Source organism: Lycorma delicatula, chromosome 10, assembly GCF_047948215.1.
Source record: "Lycorma delicatula isolate Av1 chromosome 10, ASM4794821v1, whole genome shotgun sequence".
NCBI classification, from domain to species: Eukaryota; Metazoa; Arthropoda; class Insecta; order Hemiptera; family Fulgoridae; genus Lycorma; species Lycorma delicatula.
In genome coordinates, this window is record NC_134464.1 from 68,420,348 (window position 1) to 68,442,078 (window position 21,731).

Sequence of the window (21,731 nt, forward strand, 5' to 3'; positions counted from 1 at the left end):
AATTTTACACAAGATTTATACATATTTCAAAAACTTTAAGCTTGCATTAAATTTAATCTGTTTTTTTTTTTTAAATAATACTTTTCAAAAAATATACTTTTTTATGATAAATGAGTGCTTTCAATTACTACAAATCTAGCTTTATATTTTTCAAGGCAATTGTAGCTACTACAAGCTTGGAACAATGAGATTCCAAATGTTATGTTACAAAATTACACCCTCTGGAATTTCATATTATAAGAGCTTAATCCAATGTAATTCCATATGGAATCTTATTTTGAATGTTTTTCAATATATTAATATTCTCAATATTTTAATTTTCAAAATAATACGAAGGATATCTCTAAAGTAAAGACCGGTGGGAAATTTCTCTCATTAAGGTTGGCGAACATGTGTTCATGACCACGCTAATAATGTACATACTGCATTATTGTCTGTAAGTTGACGCGTTGTAGTATTTTTGATTATGTGTGAGTTATTACGTTATAACATGAATAGGAAAATCGATGTTGCCGCCGACTGTGAAATACGTTGTCATACGTTTTTTAAAGATCAAAACGTTACGCCGGTTGAAATTCATAGGCAGGTTGGTTGCTGTGTACGGTGATAATTTAATGAATGAAAGAAACGTCCGAAAATGATGTGAAAGGTTTAGAAATAACAAAATTAATGTGCATGATGAAGAAAGTTCGGGGAGGCCCTCGATAATCACCGAGGACTTGTTGAAACACGTCGATGATGAAATCAGAAAAAATCATCACTCAGTGATTTCTGACCTGGCCCTTCTTTTTCCAGATGTTTCAAGGGGTGTTATCGGTCGCATTGTCCATGACCATTTAGGTTTGTGCACGTTGGATGCCGCACGTCTTAACAGAACGTCACAAAGAAATCAGAATGGGACCTGCTTTCGAATTTTTTATATGCTACACAGAAAAAGGTGATGAGTTCATTAATTCGAATGTTACCGGCGATGAAACATGGATTTAACATTACACGCCGGAGAGAAAACAGCATTCAAGTGATTGGTGTCATCCTCGATCACCAACCAGACTAATAAAGTTCAAGCCACAACCATTTGGACACATAGTCTTTTGGGATCGGTTTGTCATACTGCTGATCGATTTCATGCCACATGTAGCTACTATAAGTGCAGAAGTCTACTGCGAAACTCTACGTAAGTTACGGCACCCCATTCAAAATCGGCGACGTGGGCGGCTGACCGATGGCGTCGTCCTGCTGCACAATAATACACGTCCACAAGTTGCGAGTCCAACACGTGATTTACTGAGAAAATTTGAATTTACATTATAAAATTTTTTATAATGAAACGGTCTTTACCTTAGAGATATTTTCTCATATTTTCAGTATTGAGATGCTATTTCTAAAGATTTTTATAAATCCAAAACATTAATTTTTCAGAACTAAATACCTGCTTTATGGAAGTAATTTTTTCCGATACAAACTGCCAAAAAACTAAAACAACGATCATCCAGATTTTCATACAATGTTTTAAAATGTCAAGGGTATAGGAACAAATTATCAGTCACTTCATACTTATTTCTCATGAGACAATCTGAAAATGTCCAATCCTACAATATAATTTAAATGCTCTCTGATTTCTTCTGTTCTTTAATCTTCTTGTAATTAATTACTTTCTAATTCATGTTTATGTAACTTTTGTATGATAATATTTTTTAAGTATTGCTTTTGTGGAATTGTAGGTATTTTTTAGGGATAATTTATGTACATTAAAGCACATTTTAAAAGATTTCTAACAAACAACATTATCAAGGTAATAGTTCTGTATGGATGATTCATTTACTGTAAGTTCTGACATTTCAGCACAGAGCAATCTTCTAAGTTATACACCAGTATTGTAAAAATGTTTGCTATGTATGCACGTGACTTCATTATGTTTTGTGAATTACAATTGTTGTGTTAGTGAATAAATATGCTAAGGAAGTGTTATAAATGATTCATATAACATCTGTTACATGTGTGGGAATTTGACATTTAATGAATGACAATAAAATTTGACTTTACTAGTTAAAAAATGTTATGAAGTAAATTGTGGTTGTAAAGTTGGGATTTAGATAAAAGCCGAACCTTTCACATCTACTATTTGACCTGTGTGTAATGTCTGACAGACTGGGCTAGGAGCTGCCAGACTTGGCTCATAAATTTTGCTATGTCAATTTTTTGTGGGGCATCCATAAGATCATTTTATCAGACTGTTACTTTTTTATTACCAAGATAAAAGGAATAAGTTGTAAAATCAAATACACAGCGCAGTACTTGAATTTACTATCTGCGTGTAAGGCTCTTAAGCCTGGACAGAAAAATGTACATCCCCACTAGTTAACTTAGAAATGATTTCTCTACCTCCACTCCATATTAAATTAGGGCTTTTCAAAAACCATGTTAAGGTAACGGATGAAAATGGTTCTGAATTTTATTGTTTGAAAGAAAAGTTTCCCCGTGTTACTGACACTAAAATCAAGGAAGAAATTTTTGTGCGTCCCCAAATAAGAACTTTGATAAGCAATGAACAATTGAAAGAACTGTTAAGTCAAGTCGAAAAGTCAGCATAGAGATCATCTAAAATTGTTATGCGAAACTTTGTAGGAAATCATAAACCCTCCAACTACCATGATGTTGTGGATGTATTATTACATTTAAATACATAGAGTGTAATATGTTCCTAAAAATTTGTTTCTTGGATTCATACCTGGACTTGTTTCTGAACAATCTCAGCACCATCAGTGATGAAGATGGAGAATATTTCTACCAGCAAATCTCACTCATGGAAAACAGATACAATGACAGTGAAGTGCAAGAATACTCGTAGATTATTGTTGGATGCTAAAGAAAGATGTTTCAGATGCCAAACACAAAAGGAAAATAAATACCACATTTTAGATAATTTGAATAATACCCTGCATGTATTTGTACAATTTTTTTTTATTAATACTAAAGTACAATTTATTACAGCTAGAGAAAATCTTACGATTAAAACTAAAGTTTCAGATTTGGAAAGGTAAATGTTTTTTTAATACCAATATACTTAATTAAATAAACTAATTTTGACCAAATTGAAGTAAAATTAGATTATTTATAAATTAAAATTACAGCTGTAAAATAAATTCCAAAGTTTTGATCAAAATTGTTAAAAATCATCTTCATGATCTAATGGGATATCAGAAGAATAAAACTGATAGCTACAACTGACAAGATGGAAAAGAAATCTTGTGTCTGAAGACCACAAAATCTCTTAAAATGTTGAATATCATCATACTTTTCTTTTGACATTGTTAGAAATTTACTGACATACAAGTAATGTGATGAATCATTTTTGGCTTCTTTGATTACGTTATACAAAAAATATATAATCTTATAATTAACAATAAATACATTAAAATATTTTAAATTAAAAAAAACTGTAACAATTGTAGAAATCTACATATTCATGAAACAAAACTTGTTATGAACTAAAACATAATTCCATCACTCATACAATGGCAGCTATCTCTTTTACATCCAGACATTCTGAATTTGAATACCAGTTTGCCACAAAAAATTGCTCGCATTATAAAATAAATGTTTTCCATCAAAAACAATAATAAATAAATTACATTTTTAAAAATAATTGTAGTAAAGTACTTAATAACATTTAGTTAAATTTATGTAATTACAGTAAATGTAGAAATTAGCGAAAACATATTGAAGATGCTGGGATCTGTTGGTCAGTAGTGTTATATTTTAATTGATTATACCTTAATTGTTATTCCATTGTATTTATGGATTATGATCATTGTTTTGTTTTTATTCTTTGAATAAAACTTTTGTAAATTTAGCTACAATCATTCATCCCACTAATAATTTTGTACAAGGTACTTTATTTATAGTATACAAGAAGTGTGATAAATCCATACCACCCAACTTTAATTACTTTTTTCCTATGATTACTCTTACTATGTGTTCTTCAAATATTAAATTTGATTAATTCCAAAAACATAAAACAAAGATGATAACGTAAAATAAATTTCAAAAACATAAAATACAGATGGGAACATAAAATAATAAATTATATTAATTAGTCTGATTTTTAGTGTTAAATTTCAAATTAATAATTGTTTGTGATTATAGGCTAATAAAGGAATAATGAGGCTGTTAAATGAAACAATCTTAATCTGCTGTCATTACTCTTTTGTGAAGAGTCTTCTATGTATTGACATCATAATATATTTATATTCTGAAGATTCAAATAATTCAACAATATACTGACTACTGTGCCAGTTAACCTCAAATAACAACAAAATAACCACCAAACCAAATAATTGTTCCAGTTGGTAGTGAGTTGTATAGTTCAAGTTTTGTGGTTGTTAGGGTTTATGTTTTCTAAATTCTTAAGTTTTTATTTACTTTTATTTTTTTTGTTTGATGTAATTTTGTAATTTTTTAACAACTAATGATGCAGGATCCCGCGAAAGTCGACTTTTGGTATTAGTTTTTTTGGTTCTGTTACTGTGTTTGGTGGTTATTTTTTGTTGTTATTTGAGATTTGTGATTTGAACACACACACACACACACACACTATCATAAATATTGGATGAAGAGTAAAAAAGTACTAAAGCGAGTTAATCTGGTCCATATTCCATAAAATTTTCCCTTCATTTCACTCTTCTCTAAGAACAGTATTTCATTTCATGTTGCTTTAGTAATTAAAAAGAAATTATTCATGTTATTATTGCTTTATACATCTTTTTCATTTTTCCATATTTTTTACTGAAGAGGTAATAATCATACAAATGATATTACTGGTGTCTCTTTAGATTGTTAATCTAAATTAACTTAAAAAATTATTTTGTAATGTTACTTATAATACATACCTAACAATCAAATCTTTTCTTCTCAAATGGTATCAACATCTATGGTCATTAGCCACAATTAATGACAACAGCAAACAATGGCAGAACATCTGACATTATTTAAATTAGTTAAATATGAGAGCTGGTTTAATAAATGTGATTTAGGATATTGTAAAATTACCTTAATTCACATTATTCAATAATCAGAATGCTACTCATTGAAATATTCAAAAATCTGTCAAATCATAAGGTTAAAAATAATAGTTTAGTCTTTACATTTCCACTATTTTATACTAAAGTATTTTAAAATTATTAATTATTAAAAAATTCATTCTAATAATGATGAAACTGTTACTTCCTGAAACTATTGTATCTTTCGAAACTTATGAGCAACTTATGAGCACTCATATGACTGAAAGACAGATAGCAGCAGAGTGTAAGGTTAGTCTAGGTGTAGTTAATAAGATAGACAAAATCTTGAGATAGATACCATTTCACCCCAACAAAAAGGTAGCTGTGGAAGAAAACATAAAACTACCTTAAAATATAATGGCATTTTAAGTATAATAAGTAATATTAATCCTCAGAAAAATAGTTTTGAATTACAAAAAGACTTAGAATTATCTGGTGTGAAAATTCACAATTCTACTGCATGCAGAAGAATTCTGGAAAGTGGTCGCAAGTCGTGAAGGCCTATAAGAAAATAATTTCTTATGGATGCCATGAAGAAGAAAAGCCTTCTCTGAGCCAAAAATTGGAGTGCTGAAACTTGGATAAAACCCCTTTTCTTCTGACAGATAGCAGCAGCATAAGGTTAGTGTAGGTGTAGTTAAAAAAATAATTAGACAAAATCTTGAGATGGGCCCTGTACTAGAAAATGACGAAAGTCATTTTCTAGTATGTGGTCGCTTATAATTGAATATATTTATGTACATGCACTTGTACTTGTGTGCTATTCTGAAATATAGAATGAACTCATATAATTATAAAAAGTTTATGTATATATATTTATATTTATCAATTATGTCATTAAATATCTGTAATTTAGTATTTATCAGTATTTGTTATAATACAAGTTATTCACTGCATATTTACTCAATCATTGTATAAGCAATTCACTTATCATGCTATTTAAAAATAAGCATTAATGAAATGAATTTTTTAAATATTTTTACATAACAAGCTCAACTAGTTTAATAAATACCAATTTTATGTAGTATTAGACTTTCAATGGAAAAAGAAAAAAAATTATATTATATAATTACATCAAAACCCACTGTTTTTATTTGAATTTCATTTTCTTACATCAATTTTTACATGCCATAAGATTCAGCACAAAAAGTTTAAAAGTAAAAAACTTTTATAAATTTAAAGTTTTTTACTTTTAAACTCTACATTTTTCAATAAACAAGAGTCAATATTCAATCCTGCTTTATAAAACAGTTTCTCAGGGTTACCAACCTAAATAAAGGAATTTCATATTGAACTTTTATGAAAGGATAGCTCTTTTGTATTCTTCATAAGAATTCTTCTGTGGAATACCTTCAATCTTAATTAAAAGTATTTAATACTTCTTTCCAGGCAAGAAGAATTCAGTGTTCATTTCTGGGCAGTAATAAAAAGCCCCATTTATATTGCTGATAAATGTCTGGGTATATTCTTATTTATACACATACTTATATATATATATATATATATATATATATATATTATTGTATATTCAAGATTATACATTCTTCTAGTACCCAATAATCTTTTATTAACATTAAACATAAAGGTAATACAAAGCATGACTGGTAAGTTGAAATGGTATTATAATCAGTGGAATCCAGGCGTAATTCTAGAAAAATGTAAAATTATGATCCTTTGTTATGAAAAAAGTATTATTAGTAAAGAAAGATGAAAATATTTCTTTAGTAGTAAAGAAGTATAGTTACTTGGGTTTGATTATTTTACCTAGACTATCATTTAAACTAATCATTTAGGGAGAAAATAGAAGCTGAAGGGAATTGTGCTTAAGAGTTTATGGAATAATTTTATGTGTAAGGATAAGAATCCACTGTTGGCAAAGATCAGTGTATTTGATACAACATATAAATCAATGGTTTTGTATGGGGTAGAGGTTTGAGGGAGTTATCAAGGAAAAATTATTGAGGAACTTCAAAGATTTTTTTGAAGAAAATTTTTTCATTACCTACGTTATTTTAGAACAAATAACAAAAAAAAAGTAATATGCAGAAATATAGGTTGACAACTGCTTATTGAAGTTTTAAAGACAGTGTGTTTGGTATAAAAGTTGAAGGATCTGGCAGAAAATGCAGTTATGTGTTTGATTTTATGAGAGATAGTAGAGAGTGATGTGAGAAAGGATTGGGATAAATATTAGGTAGCCCACTGGGTTGGTCTAGTGGTGAATGTGTCTTCCCAAATCAGCTGATTTGGAAGTTGAGAGTTCCAGTGTTCAAGTAAAGCCAGTTATTTTTACACGGATTTGAATACTAGACTGTGGATACCGTGTTCTGTGTTGGTTGGGTTCCAATTAACCACACATCTCAGGAATGGTCGAACTGAGAATGTACAAGACTACACTTCATTTTCACTCATACATATCATCCTCTGAAGAATTATCTAAACGGTAGTTACCAGAGGCTAAACAGGAAAAAGAAAAAAGTATAAATATTAGGTAAAGTTAAAGAGGGAACATGGTCTAATTGAACATAATGCAGGAGTGGGTCAGAATACCATGGAATTTACTAAAGCTTGATGTTGAGAGTGAAAATACATAAATGATACATTTAGGAAATTATTATTTTTAAAACCAGGGGCTTTCTGTTATGATAAAACACTAAACCTTGTGCAATAAGTGTAAGGAAGAGAACATTATTTATTTTTTTGATAAACTTCATTATTCAGGGATGAAATGAAATGGTTCAGTAAAAGTCATATACTATAATGAGCAAATTAATTAGGACAAATAAAAAAAAAAAAACACTTTCAAAAAAACTATGCTTTTATTCATTATATGCCTTTATACTCACTGATAAATATATGTATTAGTATGTCTTCCTTTAGCAGAAATGACCTCTTGAAGATGTTTTGGCATTGACTCCATTAGATTAGTGCATATATTCTTGATTTTATTATCATGGAACCACACTTTTATAGCATTAGTTATCATAGCATTAGCATTAGTTATCTTTTGTTGTACAGTCCGTCTTACCTAAATGTCTCTTCAAAATATTCCACAAGTTCTCAATGGGATTTAAGTCTGGTGAATTTTCAGGCCAATCAAGCACATTAATTTGATTTTCCAGCATGAAAGTCTTGATCAATTTTGAATTATGACAAGGGACCAATTCATGTTGATATGTCCCGTCAAAAGTTTGCATGAATGGAACAATCCTATCTCATAGTATTTCTATGTGTACTTGGTTGAATTCATCTACCTTAAATAGGAACTAAGCTTCCATTGTCATTTGTTGTGAAAAAACTCCAAAACAACTGTGTTAGAGGGTGTTTTACAGTTTGTTGGACATGCTCAGATCTCAATGATTCACTGTCATCTAGTCTCATGACATTTACTTTATAACTCTGCAGAAATAAATGAGTTTCATCACTAAAAATTACCTTCTTCCAGTCATCAGCAGTCCATGATTTAATTTTTTGGGCCCATGCTAAATGTTTTTTCTTCATTTTAGAAGTTAATGTTTTTTTTGTTGGTCTTCTTGCCTTCCAGCCTGCTCCAGAAGCCTACAGAATACAGTTGAACTACTAACATTAAAACCGGCTGCCAATAAATCTCTTTTAAGGTCTGAACTTATTTTCCTTAAATTAATTTTACTATTTCTTATTAGAATTTTATTTTATTTTAGATTATTTTTTTATTTGCACCCACATTCTCCTCTTTGGAGACGATGATACAGATTCTTTGAATGTTGTCAGAATTCTTGATACATTTGAGTTCCTACACCAACTGCAGAAGCGGTATCTCTCTCTGTTTTAGAAGTGTAATCTTTAAGAGCAATAACCTTTGCACACTTCCTCAGAGTAATATCCATTTTTAAACATATGAAAGCAACATGTGTTGCACAGAGTGCAAAAACTAACATTCACCTACCACATTCAAAGGCTCACAACTGAAGCAAAGGTGACTACTTCCACTTTAAAATCAGTCAAACTACTTTCTTATTGTCAAGGTTGAACAGTCACACCACCTCAAGGCAGATAAAACCAGTTTAAAGTGGTTTCAGACATAACTGGCAATCACATAACAATTTAGAGAAAAATGTAAGTTATCCAATTAATTTGCACAGTATAGTAGATAGGATGAAGTTACAGAGATTCTTAAACAGAGTGAAAAACTGGATTAAGTTGGTGGGTTATATATGGAAAACAATGAAATATAGGGAGGATTGATTAATGAATTTAATTATTATTATTATTAAACTAATTATTGCTTATTATGAATATTAGAATGAAATTATATTGTTGCTCTTCTTTTTTGATAAGACTATCAACCATGAGGCCTATCCTATTGTAGTGAAAATTTTCAGAGATAGTTGTTATTTACATAAAAAAATGTATTAAATTTAATTATAATATTTATACATGTTAGAAGAGTAATATGTTATTATTATTAGTATTATCATTATTAATATTGAATTGTAAAGTTCAAATATGCTAACCTTTGTTCCTAAGAACTTACTGCATTGCTTTATTTTGAAAGTAATATTTTAATGGTATTAATGTGATTGATTGTATACTATTAATTAATGAAGTTATTAATTGCATGTAATGTATAAATATAATGGTAATATGTCAAATAAGTGTAATATGTAATAAATAAAATATTTTATAAAAGTATATGGGTTCATATGGTGGGTTGTTATTTAAGCAACCCACATTATACTGGGAAAAATATCCGTTTCCAGATATTTGTTTTATTTAGTATATTTTTGCATTTGTGCTATCCACACCTAGACTGCAATGAAATTAGTTTCTCTTTTTAATTTTTTTATAATTGTGTTTAATTATTAATTTTATTAAAACATTTTTAGTTTTTTTTATTGTGCGTATTTGAAAACCACCCTGACAAATGACATTAATCTCATGCCATAAATGGTGACATTAAAAAAAAACCTATTATATGTTTTGTCTGTACTTATGCATTATGCATTTGTTTATTCCTCTGATAAGGACTAACGAATTGTCATTACCTCTTCAAGGCAATGATTTGGATGGTGAGTCCTTACAGGAACTTATCAAGTGAAGGGAAGTAAACTAATTCTAACTTGCGTTAATAGACTACTCTAATAGAAAACATTTTCACTTATTGGAAATCTATACTAACTCTTCAATAATGCTTGTTCAATAAGTTTTCAGTAATGCATCCTCACATCGCTACTGTCATCAAAATCATCAACATTGGAATCACTGTCACTTTCTGTGTTCATTGTAATCATATCTGATAATTTATCTAGATCAGTTTCCATTTATTAATTAATACTTTCTTCTAACTCTTACACATACCTGCATCTTTGATACCAGACATCTTTATTTATCAAATTTACTTTTTCTTGTAGTAAACTGCTACAGTAATCAAATTTAGATTTTTCATTTCTGTTATTGTTTTCGTTCAACTGTACTTTGTTTTAAGTAAATCATTCAATGATTTTTATTTTTATTTAAATCTGGTGGAGCATTCAATTAAACATTATTGTTAACTAAAACCGAATTGTGGGTAAATTAGGAATTGAGTTTTAATCAGTTTTCGTAATTTGTGGAATTGTGATAATATTCATACTTTGTCTGGATTTATTAATCAATAATGAATTGTTAATAAATCTTTTTTTCACTACCAGAATGAATAATAATAACTCTGACCCTCAGATATGGGAGCAAGATATCAGATATTTTCCAGAAAATTGTTCTTCCATGAACTTGGTATAGTATGCGTTAAATAGACATATGTTCTGTTCATATATATAACTGGCTGATATAATATTGTGTATTTGGATAATTTCCATAGATATTCTAGTTGTTTTTCATGAATGTCACTTTATTTGATCAAAAAGTTTTTGATTGATAGTTAAGTGATTCTTTTTCTTATGAGTATCACAAACTCATTTTTCATCTGAAAAATAAAATTTATTTTATCAAACATACCATAAAGTTAATGCTGGATGGTGAGTGAGACTTTGCTTCATATAAAATTTGTATATAGTTTGCCTAACAACACATTTGTTTGAAGTTGCCAGTTCTTGTGTTTTTTTTTAAGTAGGTTTCGTGGGGTATAGAAAATCCACTACCAGATTCTTTATTCCTTTCGAATTCCTTAATAAAACACTGAACAGTACTTTGGAAGTTTCATATTACTTCAGCAACTTTTTCCAAATATTTTTTCATTGAAGTAGGGCCTTCATCACTTCTTTTCATTGAAACACTAACTGACCCGGTAATGCTTTGCCATTACTAGATCTGAGTATATATATATATATAGATGAACACAAATGAAAGTTTGATAAAACATTGAAAATTGAACATTATGGAACTTCACAAAATTAAACCTTTCCCTTTTTCCCTTCTTCTTTTCTTCCATTTTCCTCTTTTTCCTTTCTCCCTATTCCTCTTTTTCCATTTTTGCAAAAATATTTCTTTTCATGTAACTAATATATATTCTGAATATGAACCAAATCGAACCATAAATGAAATTTTTCCAAATATCTCAACCCCAGCACCATCTAGCAGGTCCAAACTAATTCAGTAACCTTGGTATAGGAATGCATATGGGACAAACAAATATTCATTTTTATGTATATATAAGATGTATGAAAATTATAAAAATAACTTTTCCAAAAATTTCTTTTTCAATAGATTTAATATGAGTAAATAAATATCACAGTGATATAAAAATCAAAATAAATTAATATTCTATTACCCACGTACATTCACACTCTCATTTCTCCCTATCTCTCTCTCTCTCACACACATATATGAAATAATATGTTGAGTAATTGAGTAATTAACGCCCAACAAAACTACTGAAGATAAATTGATGAAAATTTGTATACACGTTCTTCTTATGGTGTAAGTGCACATTAAAAGGATTTTTTGAAATTCTGAGTTTAAAGAGGAGTAACAATGAAATTTAGTATTTTTTAATTTCTTGGTAAAAAATAAAGATATTAACTTTATTTTTAATGTGTGTAATCTTCATTTGAATTTTTAAAAACCCATCTCTAAATTGTTCTAAATTTCACCTTGTAAGGGGTGAAGAATGGCCAAAAAAACTTTGAACAATGATGGCAAATTTTTCACATTTTTGACTATATTAAACGAGATATTCACTTGATTTGGGTTTGCAAATACTTTCAGATTAATAACTAAAAATCATTTTCTTTGTATGGAAGACCCGTCTTTAGATTTTACATATACGATAATAAATAACATAACATAACGAAAGCACACTGATAAAACTTTGTAACTACAGAGTGTTCAAAAAGTGACGCAATCTTACGGGAAGGTAAGTAAGTTGTTGAAAGTGGCCTCCATTATCCGATTCTTCTTCACTTTCTTTTTCCTGTTTAGCCTCCGGTAACTACCGTTTAGATAATTCTTCAGAGGATGAATGAGGTTGATATGTATGAGTGTAAATGAAGTGTAGTCTTGCACCTTCTCAGTTCGACCATTACTGAGATGTGTGGTTAATTGAAACCCAACCACCAAAGAACACTGGTATCCACGATCTAGTATTCAAATCCGTGTAAAAATAATTGGCTTTACTATCCATTATGTTCACATAATTGAATACGACATTCCATGCTCTTAAACACATATTGTAACGTTTGCTGATGAATTGCAGAGACACATCGTTTAATTTCGCTCTGCAATTCGGGAATGGCGTGTGGATGAGTTTTGTAAGCAGCATCCTTAAAATATCCCCATAACAAAACGTTAGGATGGGATAAATCAGGAGGCCACGGGAGCCACAACCCCTTCACTTGACCATGAAAACACTGATCCAAGAAAGTGGTAGTATTGTGCTGCTGAAACCATGTGTACTCTAGCAGGTATAGTGTTTACAAAATAATTTATTTTATATTTGATTCTCTTTTGCTTTTCCATCTATATGTAGCTCAGTTTTGTGGTTCTGTTTCTGGTACGGTTATTTTAACGTGTCGTGTATTTTTTTACATAGTCAATTAAAGTACGACAATAGTTTGTAAAACGATTTTATCGTGGTTTACAGTTCAAACCTTTGAAAGCAATTCCTTCATGTGCGAATAGTTACGGCTGAATTTAAGTCTGAAAGGAAAAAACTTCGAAGATAGGCATCTGAAATTATAAACAGCGTGTATGATTTCATGAAAAAACAATATTTAACTTTAACTGTGAAGATAGAACTGTAGCTTTTCCAGGTCTCAGGTTCAAAGCCTAAGAAAAACAAAAATTGAATTTCTTCGATCCGAGAGGGTTCAGAATTTCCGTTCATCACCTCGCTAAAGAAAAAGAAACGTTCTAAACTATTTGCCGGATTAGATGATTTTGATAAAAGTGTGGTTAGGCAAACTGTGAATGAATTTCACTCAAATACTTGAGAGCTGTCAACAGTTAAAAAACTCTGTAAAAAATTGAAATTAATTTTAACGTCAGCGAAAGTAGTTTAAGAAGAATTAGGTTTTAAGTGGCGCAAAACAGAAAACGAAAGTTTATTTGAAAATCATGTATTAGGCAGATACATTTTGCAACCTGCAGTACAAAACTAGCCGATTGTATGCCATTTCAAAATGGTTGCATTCATTTGTTAAAAATAGAATTGTTTGGTAAGGGGGATTACTAAGAGCAAGGAACATGTTTACTACCCAGTACGCTGGGTAGTAATCGTCGCCACTCCAAGGTTGCCATTACTTAGGACGTTAAAAATAAATTAATAGGGCTAAGAAAAACTGTTATAGTACACATCATAGAGTCTAACCAATACTATGTAATTTATGCACACCCATTTCATGGGAAGGTGGAAAGAACGATAAAAGAAATTATGTACAGTACACCATTAAATTGGATTTATTTGGTAGAATAATTTTTTCTATTTTCAGTAGTTATGGGTTTGTTTTTTGTACGTATGTTTTATAAGATACATTTTGAACTATAGGTCTAATAACCTACCCTAATATCAAAATTATTCGATTAATTAATAACGAAATAAAATAAATAATGTGTATAGAAAAAAGGTGCTTGTTTATACACCGTATTAATAATACAAGTGAATTTAAAATGAAGTGAATACTTATATAAGAATAGTAGATTGAAGTTATTGCTACCACGTTAATTGAATATAAACAGCTGGAATACTAATGAATTCTCCCTCCCCACTCAGTAAAACGACTACAGTAACATACTCGGTGTAGTGAAAGGGCGTACTTCACGTGTGTCGTCCGCGCTATACTTTTAGCAATTTGCTCAGCTTGGTTACTATTAAAAATGAAGCGTTTATGACCTTGTATCATTCAGCGACGTGTAAAGAAAGACGCCATTTTGGGGGGGCCTTTTTATTATTAAAACTTATAAGAAACTGTTGTCTCAGTACGCTAACATTTTTTGTGTTCAACGGTTTTTTAGTTATATTTAGTTTGAAATTTTATTGTAACGTAGTTCTTTGTATTGCATATTGTTTTGGTAAGTTTTATTTAAAAAGCTAAGTTTAATATTTTATTAAATTCTTAAATGATATTTTTAAAACTACTTTAATTAACAATTTTATTAACCTACTACAATACATTGATTTAGAATTCAATTTATAAAATTATAGGTTATGTTAGAAAAGTTTTGCTTTGAGTTAAGTAAGTCTTTATAATTTTTTATCTTAAATAAATTGTGTAGGTGATTTAAAAACTGTAATGTATATAAAAAAAGAAAATCCCCTTTTCTATGTTTTTATTTTGTATTATCTTGTTGAAATGTTTTAATTAAATAATAATTTGGAAATCCATATACCATGTATTTGTACTCAACTATAATTTGATCATCTAAGTAAATAAAATTTTATTCTGTAGTGGTTTTTTTTTTAATTTTCATGTTTTATCATTTTGCTAATATAAAAATACAAAACAAAATAGTTTTCAGTGTACTGAGTCATCAGCATACTTTGAATTCTTACATTATTTGCCAAATTTAAATCATTAATTTTTGAACACTGTAAAACTACTAATTCTGTTGGTAGGATAGGTTATGTTTTATTTATAAAATTTAATGGGGTTTGGGAAATTATTCCTTTTAATTCTCATCACTGATCTAACTAAAATTTTGAAAAAAATTATTTCCAGGATTGTTGCATTTATTATTTTTAAAACCCATAAATAATACTAAAACCAAGTTTTTAATGTAAAAATAGTATGGTCTTTAAAGTAATGTCTTGAAACTTGATTTCACTTTGTATTGATTTTATATATTTATATTATACTATATTTGGTATATTACTTTAAAGTTCAACTTTTCTTTTATCTTTGTTTTTGTCTCATCTTTATAGGGTTAGGTGGGAGGGATTTAATGAGAATTTTATGATGGATACCACTCCTGAAACTAATCCTTCCTAGAAACAGAAGTGAGAAAATCTGTAGTTTGTTGCAGATATGATGTCTGACTCTGGGATTCAAATCAAGAACATTCCAGTTGAAAGATATATTTAATACCATTCTCCTGTGAAAGTTGGCCCTCTTTCGTATTTATTAATTTTGTTAATCAATTTTTATCAACATTTACCAACAGCTCTCATTAATTTGTCCAAATAAATGCTGGGATAGACCCTTTTATTATCCTTATATTAGCCCACCTGCCCAATTATAAAATCCCCTATGCTAGGAGATATGACAAGATTAAACGACACTGAAGAACTCTTAACTATGATTGAGAACCATGTATATGACCTTGGCATGATTTTTTTTCTCATGTGACATGAAGCTAAAATTTCCACCTTGCTCTGCCACCTTTCAACATACCTGGAAGGAATATTGAGCAATATTTTAATGAACCGGGTTTTCATATTAAGCTTATATAATAGTATTAAAATTTTAGTTTTCTATGACCTCCATCTGTTACATTATAAATTGTGAAATTTATAAATAAAAATTTTTAAATATTGATTTAGTATTTTTTTAGACGAGTAATTTACTACAAGTTCATATTTAGCATATCTGAGTAGTGTATGAAAAATGCTAAGTCTGACTGAGATTTAAACAGATCATCTGAATAAAAGTCTAGATACTAAACTTCACCACAGAAGTCCCTTTTTTACAAAAATTTTCATAAAAAAATATTTAAATACCTTTTAAGTCCTTTTGATTGTTTGACATTTTTTCTTTTAATTTATTTTAGACTAAGTTATTTAATGCTCAGTTAACATATTTTATTAAAAACAACAGAAACTTAAGACTTAATAAACCTTTTAGTGCACAATGTTTATATATTTCAATTTAGTATTAGAATAGGAAGGAGTCAAGTGTTTTATCTGAAAAAATAAGGGCACTTTAAATGCAGGTAAGAAATGGAATCCCCAGGCAAGCTCATAGGCAGAACTGCCATTCCAGTCAAGCCCTACAAGGGCAGCAGATGCTCATCAACTACTACCTCATGCCTCATTCTTGCAGATGGAGTCAGTAGAGCAGCAAGCTGACCTGATTCTCATGATATCTGTCAAGGGAAGAAGGGACTGAGGGGTAAGGAAGGAAAAGGACCTAACATAAATAAGGAAGGGAGTAGTAGAGAACTGTCAATTCACAGAGGGACTGCAGGCTTTTTGGGAGATCAAGATTGTTTACTGTCATCCCTCAGACATCCCTGTCCTTTTTTTTATGGAAAGTCATGTTTTTGAATATTAAAACCCTTTCAAAAAGCATTATGAAATGTAAAATAATTCAATATTGGTATTAATTATTTATTATAAATAAGTGTGTTTAGTTTTGTTAGTGTATCTAGTTTTACAACTAGATTACTTCTATCAGTATTTTTTCATATTAAATCCGATACTTTTTGCCCATTTAAATATTTTCAACTCATTAATATGGCAAATAATTGCTCTTAAATTGTAAAAAAAATCATTAAATTTGTACTGATATTCTATCAATATGCAAATCTGAGTGTGATTAGAAAATTAATATTAACCCATATATATATATATATAAAATATTGTTGGACCCTGATTTAATTACAGTTAGAGTATAAGTTCCTTTTATTGGATTTTAACAACATTGTTATTGATTTTCTTTGTGATTGGGTTTCAGTTAAAAGTCATACCATGGGAAGAATTTAATCACTAGAATTTTTTTTTTAAGAGGTGGAGGAACCTAGGTGCCTGAGGTGTCTTTACAGGCGCCTAAGCAATTTCAATAACAGGTGAACTCCCTAACAGGTTCTGCAAGATGGTATTAAGTATGTGTGTGTGTCTGCACACTACTGACTAAACTTCCAGCCCTGGCTAACCATACCTCCTGGAAACCGTTGATATGGCATTACTTCAGGAGAGGGGTATAACACCCACACACACAATCAGACACCACTGACATATGTGAAAACCCATACAATCACCAACACAATCGAAGGAACAAGCAACAACCAAAAACATCACACAGACACACCTCTATCAAAAAGCATAGGAAACACCCACACAAACTCACACACATGCACACCCAGCAATGTACACAAGATAACACTTACCGCCAGTATCATTGCCCCAAAGACGCAGCGAGCACACCACCGGGCTTCGGGGGAGTCTCATCCACGCAGTCTCATCATACTAAGGCGACCTCCAGATGCTCAGGAGACCCTCTAGGCGCTCAGCCGCGAGCCTGTCCTGCCTGGCACCCTCCGTGCCTCGTTCATCGTTGGGACTCCTCCCGTGCTACTAACTTTTGTTTAACTTCTTTACACACAACTCCACTGTCTTCCATTCATTGGGTCCTCTTGTCAATACACTCTGTGTTTCTTCTGGCCGAAACATGGCCTTGACACCAAGGGTGGCCAGCATTTCTTCATATTTTCTCCCAAAGCATGGACAGCAAAAGTACACATCAGTAACAGTTTCTTCCTCTACGCATTCAGGATATAGATCCAAAAAATCTTAACAGAATCTGAACAAATACGATGTGTAGCCTCCATGGCCCATCAGAAACTGTGTTAAACTGTATCCCAATGAGCTATGGGTTCTCTTACACTAGCTTCTGATGTCTCTGATAACTGGTACGTCCATCGTTCCTCTGTTGGTAGGAGTCTCATATCTTGTCAATGGCGCTTCCCATCTAGTTACCACCTTCACCACTAAAGCGATATCATCAGCATAGCCTACCAACATAACATCTGGCAGGAGGGTAACTTGAAAAATCTCATTGTATGCTAAATTCCAAAGGATCGGTCCAGGGACTGACCCATGTGGGACTCCTCTACTTAGGCTTCTCTTAACTTGTTCATTTTGCAGTTGGCACACCAGCCTGCGTCTCGTTAGATACATATCTTGTTAGACTGCGTCTTTTTAGATTGTACCATCTTGCACAGATACAAGGGAACCTGATGCTCTTCTAGAAACCTCATTATGGCCATGTGAGAAACGCAATTGAGTGGGTGTTTTTCACGTCTAAGGTAGTGTGGACATACATTCCCCACTAGTTACGCTTTGTGGCACTTCTCAACATGTTACAAACAGCACCTACAGCGTCCAGGGAAGCACCTCCCCTTTTGGAAACCATACTGACTTGGAGGGAGCCCATACACTTCTTCCACAGCCTCGGTTATCCTCTGCTGGAGGATACGCTCCAGAACCTTGGCAAGTGCATCTATCATAGCTAGCAGCCAGCATGAAGAGGGAATTGCCGGATTCCTCTTCGGTTTAAGTACAAGTACCAGCCACTGGCATTTCCAACTCTTGGGGAAGACCCCCCCTCTGTAAGACAGGTATTGTAGACATCAAGGAAGATATCTGGCTCTGCCTGGACCATCATCTTTGCCACTATCAAATGTTGTTGTCAGCAAGAGGTCCAGGCCCAGCACCTTCTTCAGAGGCATGCGCATTGCTGCATCCATTAATTCACCTTGTGTGAAGGTGGGCGGAGGTTTATCATCACCCCTTTCATTCGCAGCTAAACCTTATCTGCAAGAGAAGAGTCCTTTTATTATTCCATGGACTTCCCAAGCACTGTGTATTGGGGACTCTGGGTCTCAATATTGTTCTTACTAGGACACTATATGACCTTCCACCACGGGTCTGATTCAACTTCTGTAATTAGTTTCTTCCAAGCAGTTCTCTTTGCCTCCCGAATGCATTTGGCTTTCTTATATCAGGCAGCTCATATGTCTCTCATGGTAGGGAGGTGAGCCCTCATCATCTGCCTTCTGGCCTTATGACACTCTCTTCTCTTTCCCACCTCCACCTCAACTGTCCACCAACATGTGGGGGGTTGCCCCTTTCTAGCATATTTCTGAGAGAGACTTCCACACTACTACAAGAGAGCCCACCAGGTGGTTCACCTTAGCCTAATCACACTTAGATCTAACCAACTAACATTATTATCAGCTGGTTTACAAAATATATGAGGTGGTATAATTTAAAAATAAAAATAAACTTTTATATTTGCTCAATTTGTCTTTGATATTTTAATTATGTCTTAATTTGTAAACAGATCACAGTAAATTTGTGCTCAGAGTTACAGCAGGAATCTCCACTTAATCTGTTTTGTCAGTTCATTGTTTTTCATTTTTTTTGTACTTCATTCTGTTCATCATCACTAATTATAAATTATATTAAAAAAAAATTAGTTGTTTAAAAATATTTTCACATTTGAGTCAAGTAACTGGTTGGAAAGAAAATCTAAATGAGTCAGTGCCTATTTTTATCTATAAAACTATTCACCACATAAGCTTGAAGTTTGTGCATGGAAACTTGAGAGTGGCAATTTTGTGTATATGAAATAATGGCCCCAGAACCTCTAAATGAAAGGCCAAGACGCTACCAACTTCGCCATAATATTTGTCCATAATAATTTCACAATTTATAAAACTGTAACATTTTTGACAAATTAAAAATTCACAGATTATAAAAACAGTTTACTTTAATGTAATTCTTAGAATTAAATATCAACTGAAAAATGTGGGATCTTACAAAAATTGATTCTTGTAATTAATGTGGTAAGTTTAATCTATCTGTTTATTGTGTTTTGGTGTTTAAATTACATTTTATATATTTATATATATGAAAAAAAAATATATATATAATTAAACTATAACAATTTATAGAAACATAAATTGTTGGCACTACACTGTTTTTGGACGTTTAAACTTGTCATTGTACTTATTTCATGCCAACTAATTTCATTCCTTACCTTCGATCATCTGCTGGATTTCTTTGTTTCATTGTATTCTTTGTTATAGATTGTACTGACATTGTTTTGTTGTTTATAGACTTTCTGATGTACTGTTATTTCTATTTTGTCTGGTTTTGGGTAGGTCCTAGCATGAATGAATGTTTATGTTTTTGTGGATTTGTGTATATGTTGTGTAAAATTATTGTAATATACACTAGGTGCAATAAACACTTATCAAAATGTAGACATAAAAATGTAAGACAAACACACACACACACACACACACACACACACAAAACCTAATGTCTGTCCAGTGAGACAAAATATCAGTGAGTAAATAGTAGATAGTAGAGTAAATAGTAAACAGATAGTAGAATATATTTGATAGCAAGCCTGCACAAATATTCAAATAATAATTCAAATACTTTATGATTTTCTTCTTTTCTACTATTCTTCTCGTATTTTAGTACTGAGTAGTAGTGTGTACTACTCTAATTTTTTTACATAGTTTCTTACATAGTATCCACTCAATTCTACTGCTTTATAAAAAGAATAAATAATTATTTTTATCTGTCATTGGATTGTTTTTGAAAAAAGTTTTTTTACAGAATGAATATATTATTAAAGATAAAAAAAATTTAAATTATAGAAGTAATTATAGTACTATTACAGTAATAATAGTATAGCAATATAATAATAATTATAATTATAGTACTACCTTATGTGGTAAGGTTTTTAGAATAGGTAAATCTGGATAAATAAACATGTTTAGTTTATTGCAATATGATTCTGAGCTATTCATTAACTATTTTTTTTTTTGTGTGTGTTTGTCCTGGGCCAGTTTAACAACGTATTAATCAGCCCAGGGGAGGGTCCTTGCGATTCTAATGAGCCTCCCCGCCTACTGACAGTATGTCTGGTGTGGCAGGTCAGCTCACTAGTTCTGGATCTTTTCTTTTTTCTTGCCTCTGTCTCAAACTGCTAAGGCTAGGACACTGGGCTTGACTATACCGTTCCCGGACCGTGCTCCAGCAGCCGGATCTTGGTCGTTAGGGTTTTTTATTTTTTGTTTCTCTTAAAGTAACTCCTCCCACTTCTTGTAATCCATTTCCTTTGCTCGTATAATCTCAGCCACGAATCTCTCTTTTGTCAGCCATTCCTCTTTACCTCTCAGCATATACTTTGTTGTAGTTTCTGGGGTAATCTCTTGTATGTTGTTATTTGCTTAGAACTGCTTCGTATAATTCTTCTATAGTGAACCTTCTCTTTTCCTGTGTTCATGTGGGGCACCTCCGTGGTTTGAAATAATTCTGTAATCGCATTTTGAGCTTGATCTCTGAATAATGTGGGTGGCAGCGTGCCAACCTTCCTTAGTATGACCTGATATGCTCGGCCCCATGGGTCAATATTTACATCCCCTACTGCTTCTTCCCAGGCTCTTCATTTTGTTTGTTTGATTGTGGCACTAAGATTTCTATGTGCGGTCTTGTATGCGAGCTCAGCTTCTGCCACCTTCACC

General features: G+C 31.4%; 1 protein-coding gene across 2 annotated transcripts in view; it reads left to right on the plus strand.

Annotated features, from left to right (window-relative positions):
• The first annotated feature begins 14,263 nt into the window (after positions 1-14,263).
• LOC142330843 (uncharacterized) overlaps positions 14,264-21,731 on the plus strand; it is a 57,319-nt gene continuing 49,851 nt past the window's right edge. For both annotated transcript variants that reach the window (XR_012757854.1, XM_075376304.1), the window contains exon 1: positions 14,264-14,543. The gene's annotated coding sequence lies outside the window, so the exon portion shown is untranslated. The remainder of the gene's footprint in view (positions 14,544-21,731) is intronic.